Source organism: Ranitomeya variabilis, chromosome 5 (assembly GCF_051348905.1).
Source record: "Ranitomeya variabilis isolate aRanVar5 chromosome 5, aRanVar5.hap1, whole genome shotgun sequence".
Lineage (NCBI taxonomy): Eukaryota > Metazoa > Chordata > Amphibia > Anura > Dendrobatidae > Ranitomeya > Ranitomeya variabilis.
Window position 1 is genome coordinate 340,786,731 of NC_135236.1, and position 19,917 is coordinate 340,806,647.

Here is a 19,917-nt window from a genome sequence, read left to right on the forward strand (position 1 = left end):
AAAAAATAAAGACCAGCGCGCCTGTCTAGGATTCAGGCGTCTGGCAGTCTCAAGATAAATCAAATTTTTGTGGTCAGTCAATACCACCACCTGATGTCTAGCCCCCTCGAGCCAATGGCGCCACTCCTCAAACGCCCACTTCATGGCCAAAAGCTCCCGATTCCCAACATCATAATTCCGCTCTGCGGGCGAAAATTTGCGAGAAAAGAAGGCACAAGGCCTAATGACGGAGCAGTCGGAACCTTTCTGCGACAACACTGCCCCAGCTCCGATCTCCGAAGCGTCAACCTCAACCTGAAAAGGCAGATTCACATCAGGCTGACGCAACACAGGGGCAGAGGCAAAACGGCGCTTAAGCTCCTGAAAGGCCTCTATAGCATGAGGGGACCAATTAGCAACATCAGCGCCTTGTCTGGTCAAATCAGTCAGTGGTTTAACGACATCCGAAAAACCAGCAATAAATCGGCGGTAAAAGTTGGCAAAGCCCAAAAATCTCTGAAGACCCTTAAGAGAGGAGGGCTGAGTCCAGTCACAAATAGCTTGCACCTTAACGGGATCCATCTCAATGGAAGAGGGAGAAAAAATATACCCCAAAAAGGAAATTTTCTGGACCCCAAAAACGCACTTAGACCCCTTCACACATAAAGAATTAGACCGCAGAACCTGAAAAACTCTCCTGACCTGCTGGACATGAGAGTCCCAGTCATCAGAAAAAATCAGAATATCATCCAGATATATTATCATAAATTTATCCAGAAAATCGCGGAAAATATCATGCATAAAAGACTGGAAAACTGAAGGGGCATTAGAAAGACCAAAAGGCATGACCAAATACTCAAAGTGGCCCTCGGGCGTATTAAATGCGGTCTTCCACTCATCCCCCTGCCTGATCCGCACCAAATTATACGCCCCACGAAGATCAATTTTAGAGAACCACTTAGCACCCTCTATACGAGCAAACAAATCAGTAAGCAATGGCAATGGGTATTGATACTTAACAGTGATCTTATTCAGAAGCCGATAATCAATACATGGTCTCAAAGAGCCGTCTTTTTTTGAGACAAAGAAAAACCCAGCTCCCAAGGGAGAAGAGGATGGACGAATATGTCCCTTTTCCAAAGACTCCTTTATATATTCCCGCATAGCAGCATGTTCCGGCACAGACAAATTAAACAAACGACCCTTTGGATATTTACAACCCGGTATCAAATCTATGGCACAATCGCACTCACGGTGCGGAGGTAACGACCCAAGCTTGGGTTCGTCAAAGACGTCTTGATAATCAGAGAGGAACTCAGGGACTTCAGAGGGAATGGACGACGAAATAGAAACCAAAGGTACGTCCCCATGAATACCCTTACATCCCCAGCTCAACACAGACATTGCTCTCCAGTCCAAGACTGGGTTGTGAGACTGCAACCATGGCAATCCCAGTACCAAATCGTCATGTAAATTATACAGCACCAGGAAACGAATAATCTCCTGGTGATCCGGATAGATACGCATGGTTACTTGTGTCCAGTATTGTGGTTTATTATTAGCCAATGGGGTGGAGTCAATCCCCTTCAGAGGAATAAGAGTCTCCAAAGGCTCTAAATCAAAACCACAACGATTGGCAAAGGACCAATCCATAAGACTCAGAGCGGCGCCAGAGTCAACATAGGCGTCCGTGGCAATGGATGACAAAGAGCAAATCAGGGTTACAGACAAAATAAACTTAGACTGAATGGTGCTAATGGAAACAGACTTATCAAGCTTCTTTGTACGCCTAGAGCATGCTGATATAACATGAGTAGAATCCCCACAATAGAAACACAATCCATTCTTCCGTCTAAAATTCTGTCGCTCGCTCCTGGACAGAATTCTATCACACTGCATACTTTCTGGCGTCTTTTCCATAGACACCGCCAGATGGTGCACCGGTTTGCGCTCCCGCAGACGCCTATCAATCTGAATAGCCATTGTCATGGACTCATTCAGACCTGCAGGCAAAGGGAACCCCACCATAACATCCTTAACGGCATCAGAGAGACCTTCTCTGAAAGTTGCCGCCAAGGCGCACTCATTCCACTGAGTAAGCACAGACCATTTACGGAATTTTTGGCAGAAAACTTCAGCTTCGTCTTGCCCCTGAGATAGTGCCATCAAAGTTTTTTCTGCCTGAAGTTCCAAATGAGGTTCCTCATAAAGCAAGCCCAAAGCCAGAAAAAACGCATCCACATCGCGTAACGCAGGATCCCCTGCTGGCAATGAGAAGGCCCAATCTTGAGGGTCACCCCTGAGCAAGGAAATCACAATCCTAACCTGCTGAGCAGGGTCTCCAGCTGAACGAGACTTCAGGGACAAATAAAGCTTACAATTATTTCGGAAATTCTGGAAGCTAGCTCTATTCCCTGTGAAGAACTCCGGCAAAGGAATTCTCGGCTCAGATACCGGAGCATGTACCACAAAATCTTGTAAATTTTGTACTTTCGTGATGAGATTATTCAAACCCGCAGTTACACTCTGGAGATCCATTATTGTCAGGTGCACACAGAGCATACAGAGATTAGGAGGAGAGAGAGAGAAAAGACTGCAGCAAGGCAGACTGGAGGAGAAAAAAAAAAAAAATTTCAGCAGACTTCTTATAACTCTCCTTTCTCAACCTGGGTCTTTAACACTTTACTGGCCGGTCAAACTGTCATGATCTCTGCAGGCAGAGATCATAGCAAGCCTATAGAGGGACAAGCTCTCGGAAGATGGAACTATACTGACCATGAACTAAGCCTGCCGCGCAACTAGAAATAGCCAGGTAGCATTTCCTATTTATCGCTAGATGCCCAGCTCTGGCCTAAGACCTAAATAGCTAGCAGAGGGAAATATAAGACCTGGCTCACCTCTAGAGAAATATTCCAAAGAAGACAGTAGCCCCCCACATATAATGACGGTGAGTTCAGATGAAACAACAAACGCAGCAGGAAAATAGTCTTAGCAAATTTGAGGTCCGCTTACTAGATAGCAGAAGACAGATAGTATACTTTCATGGTCAGCAGAAAAACACTAACAAAACACCATCCAGAGATTACCTTAAACTCTGGCATTAACTCATAACGCCAGAGTAGCAATCCCTGATCAACGAGAGCTTTCCAGACACAGTAACAAAACTTCAGCTGTGAACTGGAACAAATAGGCAAAACAAAACATGGACAAAAGTCCAACTTATCTAGTAGTAGTCTAGAAGCAGGAACAAGCACTGAGAGGCATCAGATAACATTGTTGACCGGCAAGAAACCACCAGAGAAATGAGCTTAAATAGCGACACCCACTACTGATGGAATCAGGTGAAACAGGAAAGAGGATGACAGGTCCAATTCCACAAGCGGCCACCGGGGGAGCCCAGAATCCAAATTCACAACAGGCCATGTTCACTATGGGAAAGTCCATGTGCTGTCTAATTTTTTCCAGGAAAGCACACAAACCATAGAGTTTCATGGATCTATAACCATTTCAATGAAAATAACAGGTCCAAGTGTGAGATTCGTGAGACCCAGAGCCTCAGAACCTGAAGACTCGCCTCTTCCAACAAGCCTACAATCTGCAGTGATCCCCAGTCTGCTGAACCGCCATGCAACCAGCTCTACCCTCTCCTACTGTGTCCTCACCCATCCCCTGTAGACTATGAGCCCTCGGGGGCAGGGTCCTCTCTCCTCCTGTACTTGTGTGTGCCTTGTATTGCTCATGTTTATTGTACTTGTCTATATTTGCCCCTTCTCACATGCAAAGCACCATGGAATAAATGGCGCTATATAAATATATAATAATAATATCCTATTTTGATGTGTCTGCAACTCAGACTTGACCATACACGTAAATAAAATAGGTATCCATGAAACATGGATGCAAATCTGAATGTGCTCCTATTTTCTGCTCTCATGTAGCTATTGTTTCATGATCATTTTCAATATAATTTGAATTTAAAAAATCTTCCATGGGGTCATTTCAATGGCTTAGGAACAAACATCTCCTAGTGAAAAAAACAGATCATGCAACTAAGATGACACCTGAAAAAAAATGGTGGGACATTTTTTCATGGATGGTAACATTCCCACAGCTGTAGTCTTTTACCCCTTATCAGTAATTAGGTAGTTTTAAACCTCAATTCTTGTTATAGGAGGAAAAGATATCGCGGTCTTAAGAAGTGCTGAGGCAAAATGGGACAAGGCAATTAAAAATTAAAAAGCATAGACCTTTATTAAAACACTCCACAACGCGTTTCAATAGCGGCAACAACTAGTGATGAGCGAGTGTACTCGTTGCTCGGGTTCTCTTGAGCACACTCGGGTGGTCTCCGAGTATTTATGACTGCTCGGAGATTAAGTTTTCATCGCCTCAGCAGCATGATTTACAGCTTTTAGCCAGCTTGATTACATGTGGGGATTACCTAGCAACCAGGCAACCCCCACATGTACCCAGCCTGGCTAATAGCTGTAAATCATTCAGCTGCCGTGATGAAAACTAAATCTCCGAACACTAACAAATACTCGGAGGTCACCTGAGCGTGCTCTGGAAAACCCTAGCAACTAGTACACTCGCTCATCACTACTAACAACAAAAGGGAGGAAATAACATATTTATAGGAAAGTGCACAAATGAGGGACAGTGACCAATTAAACCCATGAGGCACTCATTAAAACACCAGAGGGAGTTAAAGATAATACCGCAACATCTTAAACGATGATAACAAATAAAAATTTAAATAAAAACTGTGTATAAATAAATAAATATATACACAAAAAATTGGAACAGCACAATAATCAATGATGGGTGCCAGGCCTCCCAGGCAAAAGTCCAATACTTGCCCAAACTTAGACAGAGGAAAAATGATGACAGCACTCCAAATCCTTATGGTGAAAAAAAGTGTTAGAGTTTATTCAGACCCACATGTCTGGGCAACGTTTTGTCTTACACTGAGCCTTTTTCAAGCTTGAAAAACGCTCAGTGTGAGACAAAATGTTGCCCAGACATGTGGGTCTGAATAAACTCTACCACTTTTTTCACCATAAGGATTTGGAGTGCTGCCTTCATTTTTCCTCTGTATATATATATTAGATATATATATATATGTATATATCTAATATATAATTGCCTAGAATACTACTTCCTGCAATTTGTGCCAACTTCCGTGGCTTTGTCCGGAGCTAATGTCCGGAGATAATGTCCGGAGCTAATGTCCGGAGCTAATGTCCGGAGCTAATGTCCGGAGCTAATGTCCGGAGATAAGTGACGTCACCAGTGTCCTACACCCAGGCAGAGCACAGTGGCCCCAGGCAGAGCACAGGGGCCCCAGTCAGAACATGGGGCCCCAGGCAGAGCACAGGGGCCCCAGGCAGAGCACAGGGGCCCCAGGCAGCATATGGGGCCCCAGGCAGAGCACAGGGGCCCCAGGCAGCATATGGGGCCCCAGGCAGAGCACAGTGGCCCCAGGCAGAGCACACACCAAATCGGAGGCCGAGGGGCTCCGCCAACCAAATCGGAGGCCGAGGAGCCCCGCCCACCAAATCGAAGGCCGAGCGGCCCCGCCCACCAAAGCGGAGGCCGAGGGGCCCCGCCCACCAAATCGGAGGCCGAGGGTCCCCGCCCACCAAAAGTAAGTGCGGCCCCAAAAGTAAGTGCGCCCCCGGGTGCAAAAGTAAGTGCGCCCCCGGGTGCAAAAGTAAGTGCGCCCCCGGGTGCAAAAGTAAGTGCGCCCCCGGGTGCAAAAGTAAGTGCGCCCCGGGTGCAAAAGTAAGTGCGCCCCCGGGTGCAAAAGTAAGTGCGCCCCCGGGTGCAAAAGTAAGTGCGCCCCCGGGTGCAAAAGTAAGTGCTCCCCCGGGTGCAAAAGTAAGTGCGCCCCCGGGTGCAAAAGTAAGTGCGCCCCCGGGTGCAAAAGTAATTGCGCCCCCGGGTGCAAAAGTAAGTGCGCCCCCGGGTGCAAAAGTAAGTGCGCCCCGGGTGCAAAAGTAAGTGCGCCCCCGGGTGCAAAAGTAAGTGCGCCCCCGGGTGCAAAAGTAAGTGCGCCCCCGGGTGCAAAAGTAAGTGCGCCCCCGGGTGCAAAAGTAAGTGCGCCCCCGGGTGCAAAAGTAAGTGCGCCCCCGGGTGCAAAAGTAAGTGCGCCCCCGGGTGCAAAAGTAAGTGCTCCCCCGGGTGCAAAAGTAAGTGCGCCCCCGGGTGCAAAAGTAAGTGCGCCCCCGGGTGCAAAAGTAAGTGCGCCCCCGGGTGCAAAAGTAAGTGCGCCCCCGGGTGCAAAAGTAAGTGCGCCCCCGGGTGCAAAAGTAAGCGCGCCCCCGGCCCCGGGTGCAAAAGTAAGCGCGCCCCCCAGTCCCGTGTGTGAAAAGTGCTGCTGTAAAGCTGGTAGCGCTGTTCAAGCACCATGTATTTCCTTCAGGAAATGCCCATCTAATATATAATTGCCTAGAATACTACTTCCTGCAATTTGTGCCAACTTCCGTGGCTTTGTCCGGAGCTAATGTCCGGAGCTAATGTCCGGAGCTAATGTCCGGAGATAAGTGACGTCACCAGTGTCCTACACCCAGGCAGAGCACAGGGGCCCCAGGCAGCATATGGGGCCCCAGGCAGAGCACAGTGGCCCCAGGCAGAGCACAGGGGCCCCAGGCAGCATATGGGGCCCCAGGCAGAGCACAGTGGTCCCAGGCAGAGCACAGGGGCCCCAGGCAGCCTATGGGGCCCCAGGCAGAGCACAGTGGCCCCAGGCAGAGCACAGTGGCCCCAGGCAGCATATGGGGCCCCAGGCAGAGCACAGGGGCCCCAGGCAGCATATGGGGCCCCAGGCAGAGCACAGTGGCCCCAGGCAGAGCACAGGGGCCCCAGGCAGCATATGGGGCCCCAGGCAGAGCACAGGGGCCCCAGGCAGCATATGGGGCCCCAGGCAGAGCACAGTGGCACCAGGCAGAGCACAGGGGCCCCAGGCAGAACATGGGGCCCCAGGAAGAGCACAGGGGCCCCAGGCAGAGCACAGGGGCCCCAGGCAGCATATGGGGCCCCAGGCAGAGCACAGGGGCCCCAGGCAGCATATGGGGCCCCAGGCAGAGCACAGTGGCCCCAGGCAGCATATGGGGCCCCAGGCAGAGCACAGTGGCCCCAGGCAGAGCACAGGGGCCCCAGGCAGCATATGGGGCCCCAGGAAGAGCACAGTGGTCCCAGGCAGAGCACAGGGGCCCCAGGCAGCTTATGGGGCCCCAGGCAGAGCACAGTGGCCCCAGGCAGAACATGGGGCCCCAGGCAGAGCACAGTGGCCCCAGGCAGAGCACAGGGGCCCCAGGCAGAGCACAGGGGCCCCAGGCAGAACATGGGGCCCCAGGCAGAGCACAGGGGCCCCAGGCAGAGCACAGGTGCCCCAGGCAGCATATGGGGCCCCAGGCAGAGCACAGGGGCCCCAGGCAGCATATGGGGCCCCAGGCAGAGCACAGTGGCCCCAGGCAGAGCACAGGGGCCCCAGGCAGAATATGGGGCCCCAGGCAGAGCACAGTGGTCCCAGGCAGAGCACAGGGGCCCCAGGCAGCCTATGGGGCCCCAGGCAGAGCACAGTGGCCCCAGGCAGAACATGGGGCCCCAGGCAGAGCACAGGGGCCCCAGGCAGCATATGGGGCCCCAGGCAGAGCACAGTGGTCCCAGGTAGAGCACAGGGGCCCCAGGCAGCCTATGGGGCCCCAGGCAGAGCACAGTGGCCCCAGGCAGAGCACAGGGGCCCCAGGCAGCATATGGGGCCCCAGGCAGAGCACAGTGGCCCCAGGCAGAGCACAGGGGCCCCAGGCAGAACATGGGGCCCCAGGCAGAGCACAGGGGCCCCAGGCAGAGCACAGGGGCCCCAGGCAGCATATGGGGCCCCAGGCACAGCACAGGGGCCCCAGGCAGAGCACAGGGGCCCCAGGCAGCATATGGGGCCCCAGGCAGAGCACAGGGGCCCCAGGCAGCATATGGGGCCCCAGGCAGAGCACAGTGGCCCCAGGCAGAGCACAGGGGCCCCAGGCAGAACATGGGGCCCCAGGCAGAACATGGGGCCCCAGGCAGAGCACAGGGGCCCCAGGCAGAGCACAGGGGCCCCAGGCAGCATATGGGGCCCCAGGCAGAGCACAGGGGCCCCAGGCAGCATATGGGGCCCCAGGCAGAGCACAGTGGCCCCAGGCAGCATATGGGGCCCCAGGCAGAGCACAGTGGCCCCAGGCAGAGCACAGGGGCCCCAGGCAGCATATGGGGCCCCAGGCAGCTTATGGGGCCCCAGGCAGCTTATGGGGCCCCAGGCAGAGCACAGTGGCCCCAGGCAGAACATGGGGCCCCAGGCAGAGCACAGTGGCCCCAGGTAGAACATGGGGCCCCAGGCAGAGCACAGGGGCCCCAGGCAGCATATGGGGCCCCAGGCAGAGCACAGGGGCCCCAGGCAGCATATGGGGCCCCAGGCAGAGCACAGTGGCCCCAGGCAGAGCACAGGGGCCCCAGGCAGCATATGGGGCCCCAGGCAGAGCACAGTGGTCCCAGGCAGAGCACAGGGTCCCCAGGCAGCTTATGGGGCCCCAGGCAGAGCACAGTGGCCCCAGGCAGAACATGGGGCCCCAGGCAGAGCACAGTGGCCCCAGGCAGAGCACAGGGGCCCCAGGCAGAGCACAGGGGCCCCAGGCAGAACATGGGGCCCCAGGCAGCATATGGGGCCCCAGGCAGCTTATGGGGCCCCAGGCAGCTTATGGGGCCCCAGGCAGAGCACAGTGGCCCCAGGCAGAACATGGGACCCCAGGCAGAGCACAGTGGCCCCAGGTAGAACATGGGGCCCCAGGCAGAGCACAGGGGCCCCAGGCAGCATATGGGGCCCCAGGCAGAGCACAGGGGCCCCAGGCAGCATATGGGGCCCCAGGCAGAGCACAGTGGCCCCAGGCAGAGCACAGGGGCCCCAGGCAGCATATGGGGCCCCAGGCAGAGCACAGTGGTCCCAGGCAGAGCACAGGGTCCCCAGGCAGCTTATGGGGCCCCAGGCAGAGCACAGTGGCCCCAGGCAGAACATGGGGCCCCAGGCAGAGCACAGTGGCCCCAGGCAGAGCACAGGGGCCCCAGGCAGAGCACAGGGGCCCCAGGCAGAACATGGGGCCCCAGGCAGAGCACAGGGGCCCCAGGCAGAGCACAGGTGCCCCAGGCAGCATATGGGGCCCCAGGCAGAGCACAGGGGCCCCAGGGAGCATATGGGGCCCCAGGCAGAGCACAGTGGCCCCAGGCAGAGCACAGGGGCCCCAGGCAGCATATGGGGCCCCAGGCAGAGCACAGTGGTCCCAGGCAGAGCACAGAGGCCCCAGGCAGCCTATGGGGCCCCAGGCAGAGCACAGTGGCCCCAGGCAGAACATGGGGCCCCAGGCAGAGCACAGGGGCCCCAGGCAGCATATGGGGCCCCAGGCAGAGCACAGTGGTCCCAGGTAGAGCACAGGGGCCCCAGGCAGCATATGGGGCCCCAGGCAGAGCACAGTGGCCCCAGGCAGAGCACAGGGGCCCCAGGCAGCATATGGGGCCCCAGGCAGAGCACAGGGGCCCCAGACAGCATATGGGGCCCCAGGCAGAGCACAGTGGCCCCAGGCAGAGCACAGGGGCCCCAGGCAGAACATGGGGCCCCAGGCAGAGCACAGGGGCCCCAGGCAGAGCACAGGGGCCCCAGGCAGCATATGGGGCCCCAGGCAGAGCACAGGGGCCCCAGGCAGAGCACAGGGGCCCCAGGCAGCATATGGGGCCCCAGGCAGAGCACAGGGGCCCCAGGCAGCATATGGAGCCCCAGGCAGAGCACAGTGGCCCCAGGCAGAGCACAGGGGCCCCAGGCAGAACATGGGGCCCCAGGCAGAACATGGGGCCCCAGGCAGAACATGGAGCCCCAGGCAGAGCACAGGGGCCCCAGGCAGAGCACAGGGGCCCCAGGCAGCATATGGGGCCCCAGGCAGAGCACAGGGGCCCCAGGCAGCATATGGGGCCCCAGGCAGAGCACAGTGGCCCCAGGCAGCATATGGGGCCCCAGGCAGAGCACAGTGGCCCCAGGCAGAGCACAGGGGCCCCAGGCAGCATATGGGGCCCCAGGCAGAGCACAGTGGTCCCAGGCAGAGCACAGGGGCCCCAGGCAGCTTATGGGGCCCCAGGCAGAGCACAGTGGCCCCAGGCAGAACATGGGGCCCCAGGCAGAGCACAGTGGCCCCAGGCAGAGCACAGGGGCCCCAGGCAGAACATGGGGCCCCAGGCAGAGCACAGGGGCCCCAGGCAGCATATGGGGCCCCAGGCAGCATATGGGGCCCCAGGCAGCATATGGGGCCCCAGGCAGAGCACAGGGGCCCCAGGCAGCATATGGGGCCCCAGGCAGAGCACAGTGGCCCCAGGCAGAGCACAGGGGCCCCAGGCAGCATATGGGGCCCCAGGCAGAGCACAGTGGTCCCAGGCAGAGCACAGGGGCCCCAGGCAGCCTATGGGGCCCCAGGCAGAGCACAGTTGCCCCAGGCAGAACATGGGGCCCCAGGCAGAGCACAGGGGCCCCAGGCAGCATATGGGGCCCCAGGCAGAGCACAGTGGTCCCAGGTAGAGCACAGGGGCCCCATGCAGCATATGGGGCCCCAGGCAGAGCACAGTGGTCCCAGGTAGAGCACAGGGGCCCCAGGCAGCATATGGGGCCCCAGGCAGAGCACAGTGGTCCCAGGCAGAGCACAGGGGCCCCAGGCAGCTTATGGGGCCCCAGGCAGCTTATGGGGCCCCAGGCAGAGCACAGTGGCCCCAGGCTGAACATGGGGCCCCAGGCAGAGCACAGTGGCCCCAGGCAGAGCACAGGGGCCCCAGGCAGAACATGGGGCCCCAGGCAGAGCACAGGGGCCCCAGGCAGCATATGGGGCCCCAGGCAGCATATGGGGCCCCAGGCAGAGCACAGGGGCCCCAGGCAGCATATGGGGCCCCAGGCAGAGCACAGTGGCCCCAGGCAGAGCACAGGGGCCCCAGGCAGCATATGGGGCCCCAGGCAGAGCACAGTGGTCCCAGGCAGAGCACAGGGGCCCCAGGCAGCCTATGGGGCCCCAGGCAGAGCACAGTTGCCCCAGGCAGAACATGGGGCCCCAGGCAGAGCACAGGGGCCCCAGGCAGCATATGGGGCCCCAGGCAGAGCACAGTGGTCCCAGGCAGAGCACAGGGGCCCCAGGCAGCCTATGGGGCCCCAGGCAGAGCACAGTTGCCCCAGGCAGAACATGGGGCCCCAGGCAGAGCACAGGGGCCCCAGGCAGCATATGGGGCCCCAGGCAGAGCACAGTGGTCCCAGGTAGAGCACAGGGGCCCCAGGCAGCATATGGGGCCCCAGGCAGAGCACAGTGGTCCCAGGTAGAGCACAGGGGCCCCAGGCAGCATATGGGGCCCCAGGCAGAGCACAGTGGTCCCAGGCAGAGCACAGGGGCCCCAGGCAGCTTATGGGGCCCCAGGCAGCTTATGGGGCCCCAGGCAGAGCACAGTGGCCCCAGGCTGAACATGGGGCCCCAGGCAGAGCACAGTGGCCCCAGGCAGAGCACAGGGGCCCCAGGCAGAACATGGGGCCCCAGGCAGAGCACAGGGGCCCCAGGCAGCATATGGGGCCCCAGGCAGCATATGGGGCCCCAGGCAGAGCACAGGGGCCCCAGGCAGCATATGGGGCCCCAGGCAGAGCACAGTGGCCCCAGGCAGAGCACAGGGGCCCCAGGCAGCATATGGGGCCCCAGGCAGAGCACAGTGGTCCCAGGCAGAGCACAGGGGCCCCAGGCAGCCTATGGGGCCCCAGGCAGAGCACAGTTGCCCCAGGCAGAACATGGGGCCCCAGGCAGAGCACAGGGGCCCCAGGCAGCATATGGGGCCCCAGGCAGAGCACAGTGGTCCCAGGTAGAGCACAGGGGCCCCAGGCAGCCTATGGGGCCCCAGGCAGAGCACAGGGGCCCCAGGCAGCATATGGGGCCCCAGGCAGAGCACAGTGGCCCCAGGCAGAACATGGGGCCCCAGGCAGAGCACAGGGGCCCCAGGCAGCATATGGGGCCCCAGGCAGAGCACAGGGGCCCCAGGCAGCATATGGGGCCCCAGGCAGAGCACAGTGGCCCCAGGCAGAACATGGGGCCCCAGGCAGAGCACAGGGGCCCCAGGCAGCATATGGGGCCCCAGGCAGAGCACAGGGGCCCCAGGCAGCATATGGGGCCCCAGGCAGAGCACAGCGATATTTTGGACCACTGTGCGGTGTTTCAGACCCCCTGTGTGATGTCTGGGGCCCTGTTCTTAAGTATATTAAAGATTAAAGTAACGTATATTAAAGTATATTATAGATCAAATTTGACACGTTTATGAGCACCATTGAGTGATATACTCAAGAATGACATAATTTTTCAACATTTTATGGTTTCAAACTGTAAACACTCAGAGTTTTTTTTACTTCAACCAGAAAACCTTAACGGTTCATAAAAAACTTGACTGTTCAGGATATGATAAAAGTCATAGTATTCTGAATGTTTAACTTATAAAGATACCTTTACATGGGGTGATTATTGGTTCCAGAGAGGCTTTCGGCCGATAATCATACACATGGCTGGTGACAGGACAATACAATATAAACGTTCAAAGGTAAACACTGATAACATTAAAATCTAATATATAATTGCCTAGAATACTACTTCCGGCAATTTGTGCCAACTTCCGTGGCTTTGTCCGGAGATAATGTCCGAAGATAAGTGACGTCACCAGCGTCCTACACCCGCTCAGGGTGGACAAAGATATATGCCTTCGTGGTGCGCGGCACTTTTCTGATTGGTTGCCGCCTGCCGCGAGCGACCAATCAGAAATGTGCCGTACTGTCAAGAATTGTCAAGAGCTGGTGAGTGCAGCCATTTTTTGTTCTTTCTTACTATTATTTATTAATTGTATTATTCTTACATTTGAATAAATAAAGTATATATGGATTCTAGACTCCCGATTCTTTAGAATCGGGCTGCCATCTAGTATATATATATATATATATATATATATATATATATATATACATATAAATACAGTATATATATACACACACATATATACATACACACTGCTCAAAAAATAAAGGGAACACTTAAACAACAGAATATAACTCCAAGTTAATCAAATTTCTGTGAAATCAAACTGACTGTCCACTTAGGAAGCAACACTAATTGACAATCAATTTCACATGCTGTTGTGTAAATGGAATAGACAACAGATGGAAATTATTGGCGATTATCAAGACACACAATAAAGGAGTGGTTCTGCAGGTGGGGACCACATACCACATCTCGGTACCAATGCTCTTTGGCTGATGTTTTGGTCACTTTTGAATGTTGGTTGTGCTCTCACCCTCGTGGTAGCATGAGACGGACTCTACAACCCACACAAGTGGCTCAGGTAGTGCAGCTCATCCAGGATGGCACATCAATGCAAGCTGTGGCAAGGTTTGCTGTGTCTGTCAGCGTAGTGTCCAGAGGCTGGAGGCGCTACCAGGAGACAGGCCAGTACAACAGGAGACTGTCACGGTAGTACTGGGTAGACTAAGGCTGGTTACCCGGGCCCCAGCAATTTCCCTTAGGCTAGGGAAACCCTGTCTGTCCCTTTCCCAGAAGTTACACTAAAGGTGTGCATGTCTGGGCCGCCAGGCCTGACCCTGTCTCCTGTTTCAGCCCTAAGCTGAGACCACCACCCACCACCCAGTGAAGAGACCACACACCAATCCCCACAGAAAGCACAGACAGGGAAAACTGAAATAAGCACCACGCCGCAGACATACAGGAATACACTATAATGTGCACAGGGCGAAACAAATACAAATATAGGAAGGAGGAATAAGACAAAGGGTAATACACCACCAGATACGATATTCCTCCAACAAGACCACCACTCCAGACCGGAATCACTAGGCACAAAGCACAAGCTATAATCGGCGACGCCCAAAGTCCAGCACGACTATTTAAAGGCCATGGGCGTGACCCAGCCTCCAACCTGATTACCAGCTAGATTAACCCCGAGCAAGCTGGATAAAATCTAGCCGACGCCACTGAGCGTGTAGTGGACGTAAGTGGAATTACTGCTGTCTGTCGGACGCCCTAGTGTGAACAGCGTCTGACATGACAGAGACGTGGAGGGGGCCATAGGAGGGCAACAACCCAGCAGCAGGACCGCTACCTTAGCCTTTGTGCAAGGAGGAACAGGAGGAGCACTGCCAGAGCCCTGCAAAATGACCTCCAGCAGGCCACACATGTGCATGTGTCTGCACAAATGGTTAGAAACCATCTCTGTGAGGATAGCCTGAGTGCCCGATGTCCACAGATGGGGGTTGTGCTCACAGCCCAACACCGTGCGGGATGCTTGGCATTTGCCACAGAACACCAGGATTGGCAAATTCGCCACTGGCACCCTGTGCTCTTCATAGATGAAAGCAGGTTCACACTGAGCACATGTGAGAGACGTCACAGAGACTGGAGACGTCGTGGAGAGCGATCTGCTGCCTGCAACAACCTTCAGCATGATCGGTTTGGAGGTGGGTCAATAATGGTGTAGGGTGGCATGTCTTTGGAGGGTCGCACAGCCCTCCATGTGCTCACCATAGGTAGCCTGACTGCCATTAGGTACCGATATGAGATCCTCAGACCCCTTGTGAGACCATATGCTGGTGCGGTTGGCCCTGGGTTCTTTCTAATGCAGGACAATGCCAGACCTCATGTGGCTGGAGTGTGTCAGCAGTTCCTGCAAGATGAAGACATTGAAGCTATGGACTGGCCCACCTGTTCGCCAGACCTGAATCCGATTGAACACATCTGGGACATCATGTCTCGCACAATCCACCAAAGTCATGTTGCACCATAGATTGTCCATGAGTTAGTGGATGCTTTAGTCCAGGTCTGAGAGGAGATCCCTCAGGAGACCATCTGCCGCCTCATCAGGAGCATGCCCAGGCATTGTATGGAGGTCATACAGGCATGTGGAGGCCACACACACTACTACTTGCTTGTCTTGAGGCATTTCCACTGAAGTTGGATCAGCCTGTAACTTCATTTTCCACTTTGATTTTGAGCATCATTCCAACTCCAGACCTTCGTGGAATATTAGTTGTGATTTACGTTGATAATTTTTAGGTTTTATTGTTCTCAACATATTCCACTATGTAATGAATAAAGATTTACAACTGGAATATTTCATTCAGTGATACCTAGGATGTGGGATTTTAGTGTTCCCTTTATTTTTTTGAGCAGTATATATATATATATATATATATATATATATATATATATAACAAAAATATGACTAAAAAATGATATAAAATCACATTGCTGACTGACAACATTATCTATTGTTAAATTAAGACCATCAGGAGCCAAAGTACCCAATTTGAAAATCCAGTAACTTTCTTTATTAATGAGACTTCCCAAGCTATCTTGAACATTGTCAGTGACCTGATCAATGATAATGAGACTCAAAAATTTAGGAACTATCTGATGTGCAATGCTAAAATGCTTAGATACACTATGCAACTGATACCCATTATGTATAATATGACAATGCTTATTAAGCCAGGCGTGCATAGTTTGAATATTACTACATAATGCAGGCCACAAGTGCATTGTAAAAGATATATAACAAAGGTCGACTGACAATCAACATGGCAAATAATAATGGAGCGCCCCCAGACGCAGGGCCGCGGGGTACTCGGTACCGGGCCTCTCTGTCTCGGTCCTGGGGTTGTCACAGTGGCTAGACCCGGTCCATGACCCTGCTAAGGGGCGTCCAATGAAAGGTGTAATGGTGGTGCAAGTCGCGATGAATAACGAGGACACAGGGTTGCAGTCTCTTTATCTCTTTACTGAAGGCTTCAGGGTCCGCAATCCAGAGCACTGCTAACAGGGCTGGCTGAGACCGGCCGGTCCGAAGGCACATCCAGAGTTCCCTTTGCAGGTGGAAATCAGTGCCTACCTTCTAGCGCCTGTGTGTTGTAGTACCTCCCTGCTGAGCACCACGGGATAGTCCTCACAACTGTTGTGTCTGTTTCTGATGTTCTTTCTCACAACTCTCGTTTCTGTTCTGATGTTCTTCTCCGTCCCCCAGATGATATGGCTAGGACGCACCAGTATGACGGGTAGGCCTGGAGTTCTTCCGGGACCCTAGAGTTGCCCCTCTCCCACAATTGCCTCCTATGTCTGCTTAGGTGATTTAGGTGAGACAGTCAACCTAAAGTCAACTGCCCTGCCGCTGTTTGAAGTAATGCTTGGAGCCCAATACTTCCTCGGCGCTCCGACCACCAGCTATGCGCCTCAGTAGGATGTTGCCACGATCTTAAGGCACGACTCCTACTGGTTCTATTCTCCTTTGTGCTGCGATCTCGTTTCTCACTTCTCCACAATAAACCTTGCTTCTTATCCTTTCTTAAGATACCGCCACAATCAGGTGCAGGCGCGGTTCCGTAACGATCTGTCTTTTTCGCTAGGTCTCTGTCAGGATCCCACCCCTGACAGGGACCCCCCTGAATCTTCCCCTGCAACACCCTCTGCCACAGGATGTTGCCTGGATCAAACCCAGTCAGCTTCTGTCTAACTTCCTATCCAACCCCCAGTTTTACCAGATTGTGAGGAGTGGCCTAATACATAGAACCCTTTGCTCCCCCTGGAGGCCAGAGTGTGAAGTGTAATGTGTGACTGTGATACCTGGTCAGTTGAACTCCTTAAGTGCCATCAGACGTACCATCACTCCCCTTAGTGGCGGAGCAACAGTACTGCAACGACCAGGACTCTGGGGCGCTGCACTAACTTAAGTAGTGCCCGTTGTGTTCGATGTAAAAGTTTTCACCCCATGTAATATAATTTGCATTCAAAAAAATCTTCCATGGGGTCATTTTATTGGCTTAGGAACAAACATCTCTTAGTGAAAAAAACAGATGATGCAACTAAGATGACACCTGAAAAAAATGGTGGGTCATTTTGTCATGGATGGCAAAATTCCCACAGCTGTAACCTTAGATTCCTCCTTCTTGACAGTAATTGAGTAGTTTTAAACCTCAATTCTTGTTATGTCATAGAGAGACAAAGTCACCATGTATTTAGACAAATCATTGAAATGCAAAGGAAATCCCTAAAAAAAAAATCGCTCCAAATCATATGCTCTGTTGGGTTCATAAACCCAGTGAGACACTGCAGGCTAGAGGTATGACCTAAACATACTGTGCAGCAATACAAAAGCCAGACCCAGGGTGTGACTTTTACTTTTCAACCCCAATGGGTACACCACTGCAAACAGACATTCCAATTCTACATCCTTACAGTTGTCAGCCCAGTAGTAGCTGGCAATGGAGCATATCAGCTAATGGAATTGCATCAGTAGAACATTTAAAAAGTTTCAAGCAATACTTTTCACCTCAAATTAGGAAAGGAACTATTATGGTACATTCTGTTTATGTAGTGTGTCTAACGAGATCCATCTCAATCTTTTAAGAAAAAACCCAGAAGGACCCATTCGGTACAAGAACACAAATTGAGTTCAAATTGAGTCCATTTGTACTTTTCTTGTAGAAATGTCCTTCTTCTCAATTGGGCACTACATCCCTGTGCGCATCTGAAATATGGACACTGCTGTAAAAAGGGCAAAGGAAATACACTTGAACTCAGTTTGCATTCTTGTAGTTTATGGCTCTGTTGGGGATGGCGTCTAATTCAGATGAACCCTCAAATGCACAGAATAAATACTGTGTAAACAGGGCCTTACATATAATTATCCAAATGATTCATAGTTAACCCCTTAACACCCAATGACAAGCTCCGGTGATGAGCCTGCACTTTTTTCCGGCACACGACAGCTCATCTGATCAGCTGTCATGTGCCCCAAACAGCCGAGGGTGGAATCGTGATCCACCCGCGGCTTTTAACATATTAAATGCCGCTGTCAAACTCTGATAGTGGCATTTAACATGCACATGCCGTAAGAGCATCGCAAAACATGCCCATCGGTGACTGTGTCACTTACCCGCGGGTCGAGGATGGGTTGGCATGACAACCCGGGGTCTGCAGCAGACCCTTGTGTTTATCATGACAAGATTGGTATGAGCACCACCCAGTGGTCAGCACTTATAGCAAGTGAGTATTTCTGCTACACAGAGCAGGGCTGCAACAGGATATCAGAAGCTAGTAAAAAATAAAAAAAACTATGTTTTTCAAAATATAAAAAAATAAAAACAAACATAAAAAAATACACATATTTGGTATTGCTGCATTCATAATCGCCCGATCTATCAATAAATAAAAAGAATTAATCAGATCGGTAAACGGCGTAACACAAAAAACTCAAAATGCCAGAATTATGTTTTTCTGGTTGTTGCAACATTGCATTAAAATGTAATAACAAGCGATCCAAAGATTGTATCTACAACAAACTGGTATCAATAAAAACATCAGCTCGGTGCGCAAGAAATACGCCCTCAACCAGCCCCAGATCACAAAAAATGGAGACGCTAAAAGTTTCGGAAAATGTCAACTTTTTTTTTTTTTTACAAACTGTTCAATTTTTTTTCACCACTTAAATAAAAAAGAACATATACACGTTTAATATCTATGAACTCATAATAACCTGGAAAATAATAATGGCAGGTGAGTTTTAGCATTTGGTGAACACGGTAAAAGAAAAAAAAAACAATTGTAGAATTGCACTTTTTTTGCAATTTCACCGCACTTTGAATTTTTTCCTGTTTTCCAGTATAGTATTTGGTAAAACCAATCATCTAATTCAGAAATACAACTTGTTCCTCAAAAAACAAGCAATCACATGGCCGTATTGACACACAAATAAAAAAGTTATGGCTCTGGGGAGAAGGGGAGCAAAAAACGGAGACGCAAAAATGTAAATACCCCTGGTTCTTAAGGGATTAAGCAAAAAAAAAGTGTATAATAATAATACTAATAATAACAATAAGCAGTTCCAATACCACAAATGAAAAATTAAATTTCATATTTGTGCAGGCAGCTGTAAAAATGTTAAGTGTACTATTGTACTATGATAACAATTTAAAATAAATGTCTTCAACAAAAGTCCCTCCTGCAATAATACTAGTTCTACGGGTGCTGCTACAATCACAGTATCTGTGTATGGGGATAGAGTGCTAGATAGAACCACCGATAATTCTGGATTTGTACTTTTCCTGTGTTATAGGAAAGGAAACATTTACAACATGCTTTGCTAGAATCAGATTTTCTGCAGCTTTACTTTAGCACTAGATCTGCATTAAACATTATAATATAGGTTGAAAATACCATGAAAGAAAATAGTTTTAAAGGAAAAACACCACTATGCACTCACCTGTGCCGCTAAAGAATAAGGTTTCTAAGAAGTTAGCTGACTGAAGTCTATACAGCAAGTAAAGACAAAGCAGAGAATCTAGCTGTAAAATGAAGAAAGTTTCCCCTCGGGCACCCAGCAAAGCCTAGACTCTGGAAAGGTGATCTATAAAATCATCTTCTTGATCAGATTTTGTGTGGCGTAGCAAGAATGCAAATGTGACATATAGTATCTGCATCACAGGTATATTACTAAGTTACGGTAATGTCTTGCATATGATTAATAAATCAGAAAAATTGCAAAGAGATTGTAAGAAAATGAAAAATGAACTTTGCATTTACCTCTTATTACAATTCCTCACCATTGTCCAGAGCAGAAATATTTTAACTTTTTTTGTGTACAACTAATTGCCTAGGGTACTGGCTATCCTGCAGCCCAGACTGGCCCGGTACCCAGGCAAGGAGTGAACATTGCTTGCATGCTCTATGCTTTGGATCCGGCCAGCTTCACTTCAGTTCCCCTGTGCTTCTCCCAAGCTGCAGAGGCAAAGCTGTCTCTGCTACCAATATTAGATAGCGCTCAGTTCAGACCAGCAGAATGACCATGATCTTGGTCCAA

The 19,917-nt window shown here is 52.0% G+C and overlaps 1 protein-coding gene across 3 annotated transcripts in view; it reads right to left on the reverse strand.

Annotated features, from left to right (window-relative positions):
* The window catches only part of LAMB4 (laminin subunit beta 4), a 394,745-nt gene extending 375,334 nt beyond the window's left edge, over nt 1-19,411 (reverse strand). For 2 of the 3 annotated variants that reach the window (XM_077264810.1, XM_077264809.1), the window contains exon 1: nt 19,321-19,410. The gene's annotated coding sequence lies outside the window, so the exon portion shown is untranslated. Of the gene's footprint in view, nt 1-19,320 lie in introns of all 3 variants that reach the window. The other variant, XM_077264812.1, reaches the window with a different exon arrangement.
* Between the last annotated feature and the right edge of the window lie 506 nt (nt 19,412-19,917).